The following is a 7793-nucleotide window of genomic DNA, read 5'->3' as shown; positions in this document are numbered from 1 at the left end:
GCCCTTTTCACCAAGGTGTTCCATTACAGGTATTTCTTATAACTCTCACTCCTCTTAGCCGTAGGCTATATGGGCTGCTACACTCTGTCTCTATTTTTATTTCTGTTTTAAAATAAAACAAGCACAGAGAGGGTCAAGTATTGTCTCTCGTCACACAGCAGCAATAAGAAAGCTAATTTGTGCAGCATTCCTGTGGGCAAAGTTCCTGTGTTGGTAAGTACTACTGTTGTTATTCTGATTCCACACTCTCAATAATGGGGAGACTGGATTCTCATCCAAACAGAATCCTTGGAAACAAAGAATAAGCACATTCTGGGATCAGGTGGGCTGAGCTCAGAGGGGCTGTACTGCCAGGGCTGCTCAGCCCAGGCAGAGCTACTTCCCAAAGGCTGCTGGCATTCTGCTTCCTTGCTGCCCTCCTTGGTGCTGCTCTTAGGGTTGCCAAACTCATCTCTCCCAGATGCAGGAAGCTATGCAATCAGCTCACTGAACTAAGCCCTGCCTCAGCTTTATCAACTTTAGATCCTGACAAGTAAAGGTCACTTTCTCTAAACGTCCCTTGCTGAGGACCAGGCTTTCAGCAGTACAGGGAGGAACTCCATTCCAAGTTGCCTGTCCGGAAAAGATATTCATGTTGAGCGTGATGTTGTATCCCTCACCTGTATGCAACCTCTGTCCTGTGGAGGTAGGTCCAAGTTGTGACCCTTCAAGCTTCCATCCACAGGCCAGGCAGAAGGCCTGCATAAACTGGTCAGACCACTTGACCAAGGGTGACATGAAAACATCTGGACTGGTCCTGAATGGTCAGACACAGTGGCGTCCTGAGCCTGAGTGTACTCCCTAGCCACTGGACTAGGGGAGCGGCTGGGGCAGGTAGAGGACACTGGGAAGTGGTTCAAGATTCTAGAAACTGGTACAGCAGGACAGCTGACCAGAAAGTAATAGTAACTCAACTTGTAACCTGAAGGAGAAACACTCGGGCTCCTGGGGGTGGGAGGGTGAGTCCGTGGCGAGATGGAGGCTGAGATGCACCCTTCTCTCTCTGTCCTTGCAGCCATCTTCCTTGTTTAGACTACACGCTCATAGCTCCAAATGCACACCAATTTCTCTCCGGTTTAGTTGCTTATTCTGAGTCCCAGTTTTTTCCTTGTAAAAGGGCAGGATGAGGTAAGAACTAAGTACAGTGCCTGGCTGGCCCCTGGCGTGGGGACCACACTCAGGGTTTTCCCTCTTCTCTCGGGAGGAGAGGACCTTATACACAGCCAGTTCACCTGGACCTGGCACTCAGGCCCCTCATAGTTCTCAATCCTAGCTGCCTCCGAAGAGCTTAAAAGAACATCCATGCTGGACCCCACCTCAGAGTCTCTGGGGGTGAAGCCTTGCACCTTTACTGTGAAAATTGCCCTATGATGCTGGTGCCTACTATGGGTAGGGTGGAGAGCTTTGCGCTGGGATGGCTGACCCTGCACCCAGATATGCAGGGCCTCCAGCTGCAGCCTACAACGAAGGGCGAACGCCCAGAACCAAGCCTTGAGATTCCGCTTCCTCTGTCTAGGGGAGCAGGGAACCCTCTGCTTGGCACACACACGCACTTGGCTCTCCTTGGCTGCTACAGAAGCAGGATGAGCGGAGCTATGGCAGCCTGCCCCACACAGGCTTGGGCTCTCCAAAGTCCTGCTAGCTGTTTCCGACGGTGCCCCACGTTGCAGGGCATCCTCCCAAACCCAGTGCCCTAAACATGCCCAGGCCCACCTGCAGGCACTCAGAGGACCAAGGTCTCCCCAAGGTCACAGATAGCTCTGGGCCAGTGCAACCTCTGCGCTGCGAAAGCCCACCTTCCATCCTGATCCTTGAGAGACCACCTCAGAACACAATTAAATATCTTAAATATCTAGTAAATATTAATTTTTCTCCAGTTTCTCCACAGCTATCTTGTGCAAATCATTGTTCAAGACAGAATGTAAGAGGACTTTGTGGCTCAAGAACATAGTTTTAGGATATTTGCTAGTAAGACAGTAAGAAAGGCAGGGACCATCTATGTACAGTGTCCCAGCAAAGTCTCTGAACATGCTGGGCCTATGGCAGAGGGAGGGGTTGTTCTGGCCCAAGGAACTCAAAAGGCTAATGATTATCATCAGGGGAAAAAAACAAAAAAGAAATTCAACAGCAGAAATTTTCATCAGAGATTCAGGAGTGTGACATTTTTTTCAGAACTCTCAAAAACAGGGCCAAAAGCTTGAGAAGAATGTTTGGGACATATATGCGTGCAAAACAAAACAAAACTGAGCTTTTATATGTGCACGCATATTTCTTCTAGCAGGCTAACCTTTTGTAACAAAAAGATCCCAAGAGAATAATGGCTCAAACAAAACATGTTTATTTCTTGCCACATAAATCAAACACTGTTTTCCAGATCTGAGGGTAGCGCTCCTCCATGCAATTACTCAGGAACCAAGTCTTTCATCTATAGCTTCCTGGATAACCCTGGCCATCTCCATTCTAGTGAGTAAGAACTGGGAAGCAGAATCAAATGAAGAGCATGTGGGAGGATTTGTGGGGTATATCTGGATGCAGCAGTAATTTACTTCCCACACTACTTTCAAGGAGGTTAGGAAATATGAAGCACTAGCAGATTCCACCATAGTGAAAGAGTCTCATCCCTTTAAGAAGCAAGATGTTTCCAAGAAACTGAAAGAATCTCTTATACAGAGTCTGAGTACAAAAGATCTCGTGGGGGATGAGATCTTGAAGCCAGAAAGGAGGCAAGAACAGCCTTTTTTTCATGTATCAGTGAGGAAGTCCCCATCTGTTATGACTTCAGACTGTGAGATCAGGGTAACAGGTGCAAGAGAATCTCATGAATTTTACTCTTATTCAATTCTCAGTGAGTTCCTGAATTATAGTCATGTGCTGTTGAATGATAGGGATACATTGTAAGAAATGCATCATTAGGCAATTTCATGGTTCTGTACCCATTGTGGAGTGACCTTACATAAATCTAGATGGCATAGCCTTACTTCACACCTAGGCTGTATGGTATAGCTTATTGCTCCTAGGCTACAACTTGTACAACATACTACTGTATGGAATATCATGGGCAATTGAAACACAATGATATGTATTTTTGTAGCTAAACATACCTAGATGCAGAACAGGCACAGTGAAAAAGCTATTCTAATCTATGGTACCACAGTAATATGTGTGTGGTCCATCATTGACTGAAACATCATTATGTGGTGCATGACGATGTACGACAGTGCCAGGGTGTCAGAAAGTTGTGGAACTGTAGGCTTTGCTCATTCAACTTGAACTGTGAACCTCTTGGGTCAAGTGGAGACGCAAGAACAAAATATAGGGAGAAACTGAGTCATGACCTCTGAAGTGTGATTTGATTTCTTCTTTGTAAAATAGAAACTCAAAACTTGTAACTTGTAACTCTGCACAAGAAAATGGTGAAGAGAGATTTGTTGTAAATTATTGATGCTGGGCATAGACCCTGGGGTCTCTCACAGGTCTTTTATCACTATCGCAGAGGAGATTCCTAGTCCCCAGGATTGGACAAGAGAACACAGGAAAGTGTTAGAGATGGACCAGGTGAATCACTTCTGTGAAATGGTTGGGGTTCTGTGATGTAATTGTATTTACTGTTTTCTGTGTCCTCCCACTTACTGAGGTGCCCCATATTTAAGCTCAATCACGTATTTATACTCAGTGGTGTGTAGGTAAATATTTTAACCACCTGGGCAGAAAAAAGGGAAAAGCTCCATTTTTTAGTATTTGCCAATTTCTATTATGTAAATTTTTCCACCATGGATGGTTTTAATCTATAACATGGCACCTCTGAAAGTGGAGTTGGGAAGACATACAAACACTATCTCACAGATCAGCATGACCTGGCTCCAGCATACAATTCCATCCAGAGAGGACAGGGAAGAAATATTTTTCAGGAGCACTTGGGACATGGTTGGAATATATTTCTCACATCTGAGCATATCTGGCAGAGATGTTAGAAGGAATACATGAAAAGAGTGGGAAACTTAGGAACTTGAAACAATGTGCCCCAACCATTAGGAAGGCACTACAAATTTTGCTTCCAAGGCAAAAATTATGTGTCATTACAGGTTAAGAGGACAGAGTTTTCAATGAACAGGCAGGGCATATAAATGGATGGAAGAACCAATTCCATTGTCTAGAGTGGGTTATGAAGAGCCAGCTATCTATCCCTTAGAATTCTGAAGGTAGTGAGGTAGCAGAAAGAATTGTTTCATGAACACATTTGTCAGGAATGCCCCACTGTTTGCTATCTGCCTCTTCACTGAATGAACCAGAGAGCACAATTAAGGGCATAGAATGAGTTTTTCACAGACTACTAATACTTTAAAATATCTGTGAGGGTTTCCATGGTGAAATTTGGATGCCCATTCATACAAGGTATCCCAGCCACACCACTCATGCTGCTGCATGCACAGGAAGGGGCTATTTTATATGAGAAAAAAATCTAATAAGGCATCATGGAAAATTAAAAAGTTACCACAATCTATGAAGGAGAGAGAAATGGGTGGCTTTTAGTGAAGCTATCAAATTAGGTATTAATCAGGAAGCCATTAATATGGTTTTTTCTATATATAGTGATCAGCTTACAACTATCTGACAGCCCAGTGACCCACCTACCTTGTTTGCTAAGATTCTAAGTAAATGTAAGAAACAAATAGTTGTGTGGCTTGGGGTGCTGGAGGATGGGGCAGATTGCCAAAAAATTAGGTATGAGAGCACAATAGGTTATAGAACAACGAACCCACTCCACAACAATGTCTCTGGAAAATGGTTCTTATATTAAGTGAGGAAGAATAGACTCATGTCTCTCGTAGGTTCTTGAAAATGGGAAGTGAAGAAAAAAATTAGCTCTAATTTGTCTTAGCCACAGACCCATTCATTCACAAGAATGAAGAACAGCTCAACATGGAGTATTGAGGGTAGCAGCAATACAAGGTGAGTAACCATGTCTTGAAGAAATTTTCATCATTAGTCACCATGATCACAACTCAGGAGGCCCCCTTGAAAGTGGCAGTAACTTGGAGGCATCTAGCAAGATAATAAGAGCATGATTAAAGGCTGATTACTGGGAGAAAGAGAAGGGCAACAGTGACACTAATAGTGACAGACAGGGGCCTTTCAATTGTTGGCGCAGCATAAAGGAGGCTCTGTTGGGTATGGTGACTAAATGGAAACCAGAGTTCCCTCCACTCTTAAGGGGGGGTCAAAGAATAAGTAAAATATTGTCTGTTTTCACTATTGTTTTTAGACAGTTTCATGGTAAAATGTAGGTGGTCTAGGAGTGTGTATAGAGTCAAGAAAACAGTGAAATTCCATCTGTGTCTATTATTGTGTTTTGGTGAATCCAAGGTAGTCTCCTATCAAAGGAAGAAAAAATAAAGGAGTTGGCCTGAAGCCGGCTAAGGCAGCAACATATAACAAGGGAGTCTCCTTTGACCCTCAGTGTTTAGGAAAAAATCAAGAATGTTGGTGATTTGAGCCATGGTGGAAACAAAGTGAAAAATGTAATAAGAGGGAGATAGGCCGCTTACAGCTGGACCATCTGGCACGTGAGAGGCCAAGAATCTCTGGGAAAGACTTAGCATGGACACCTGGAAATGATGAGGAACATTTTGGCCCTAGTACATTCTAAGGAAGCAGAGATACCAATCAGTAGGAATTCACATCTAGTCCTTCCCCAACTGCTGCTGCCCTTGGCCTAAGAAAAAGGCCTTAGGGAGGACAGGGCCTGTAACTCATATGTCTGTGTGCAGGAAGGAGGAATCTTATGTGGCTGAAGAGGCCTCAGGATACCTATACACTTGAGGATTCTTGCCCAGGTTTTCTATTGCATTAAATATGTAAACTTATGCAAAACCTTTCTTTCTCAACTGAGGCTCAACTTAGAATCTTTAACTCACTGGTAGCCCGCTATCTCTGCTGACCCCTTCTTTGCACCACCACAACCACCACTGGGATCAGCGGTTCTCACTGTCCTCCCAGGTTTCTTCAACAACTTAAGCCAGAAAAATCTCTTTACTATCCTGGCAACACTAAAAGGAATGGTGAGCTTCATGTGGTATCATCCTTCTGAGAGAGTATGTGCCAGATCTCAAAATAATGTAGTGACAATGTAAGAGATAACCTTTTTTCTTGGTGAGAGTAATGGATTTGCATATTACAGTGAACAATTCTTTGTAGTTAGCTGGAGTAAGCACCTGACATGTGTAGCCCAGTTTTACCTATTTCCTTACTGACAGCTGCACATTCAGTAGCCTTAATTTTTTTAATAAGATCCCGCTGCTCCTCTGACCTTAGGTTTATCCCATGGGCCCGCTAACAGGGAGCTGTTTTTCCGAGAGGCCCCTGCCTTTCAGCTTTTCCTTTCCAGAAATCTGTCTTGGCTGACTCTTTTCCATGAGCCCCTGTTCCACTTGTTTTTCTGCTTAAATGTGTGCCTAATTTTCTTTCTGCCTATTGGCCCACTGGACCTGCACTGATTTCCTTTTGTTGATCTGCTTGTCCTTCCTAATATGTTCCTATAGGACCAAGTGACAACAATAAAGCACTAGGAAACAAAGCCTACCACCATTGTAAGTCACTAGGGGACTATATGTGGTGTGCCTTAAAGAACTTAAAAAATGAATTTACTGGATTTATTTTCCTTGGTGGACTGTCCTTCTCTCTAGCAACACATGAATAATGTGATCAGCCAAGATGCAGACTCTCTGACAAATGTCTATGTGTGGTGCAATCTTTTTATGTTTTTACTTCAAAAATTTTCAAATTACTAAGAAAGTACAAATGTTTTTGTTACATGGATGTCTCATATAATGCTTAAGTCAGCCTTGGGGCTTCCATAAGCTGTCATTGAAAGATTTATTATTTTCTAATTAATTTTTTAAAAATTACTTTTAAATAATTTAATTATTTTTTATTAAATCATAGCAGTGTACATTAATGCACTCATAGAGTACAGTGTGGTGTTTTCATATATAATTTGAAATATTTCCATCAAACTGATTAACATAACCTTCATGTCATTTTCTTAGTTATTGTGTTAAGACATTTATATTCTACTTTTAAAAACATTCACTTGTACCCCTGTAAGATAAACCATAGAGATAATCCCACCAATAACCATCCCTCCCCCATCGACCCCCTCCCCTCCCCTCCCCCTCCCCTATTCTTAAACTATAATTAGGTCATAGCTTTCATATGAAAGCTATAAACTAGTTTCATAATAAGGCTGAGTACACTGGATACCTTTTCTTCCATTCTTGAGATACTTTGTTAAGAAGAAAATTTTCCAGCTCCATCCATGTAAACATGAAGGAGGTAAAGTCTCCATCCTTCTTTAGGACTGCATAGTATTCCATGCTGTAAATACACCACTGTTTATTGATCTGTTTGTGGATTGATGGGCACTTCGGCTTCTTCCATGACCTAGCAATTATGAATTGGGCTGCAATAAACATCCTAATACAAATATCTCTGTTGTAATGTGATTTGTGGTCTTCTGGGTATATACCTAATAAAGGAATTGCAGGATCAAATGGCAGGTCTATTTTTAGTTCTCTAAGTATTCTCCAGATGTCTTTCCATTCCCACCAGCAGTGTAGAAGTGTTCCCTTTTGTTCACATCCACGTCAACATCTCTGGTTTTGGGATTCTGTGATATGGGCTAATCTTACTGGAGTTAGGTGATATCTCAAAGTAGTTTTGATTTGCATTTCTCTGATGATTAAGGATGGTGAGCA

Source organism: Otolemur garnettii, unplaced genomic scaffold (genome assembly GCF_000181295.1).
Source record: "Otolemur garnettii isolate 467f Iridium unplaced genomic scaffold, OtoGar3 scaffold00110, whole genome shotgun sequence".
In the NCBI taxonomy this organism is placed as follows: domain Eukaryota; kingdom Metazoa; phylum Chordata; class Mammalia; order Primates; family Galagidae; genus Otolemur; species Otolemur garnettii.
Note: the sequence above shows the minus strand (reverse complement) of the source record.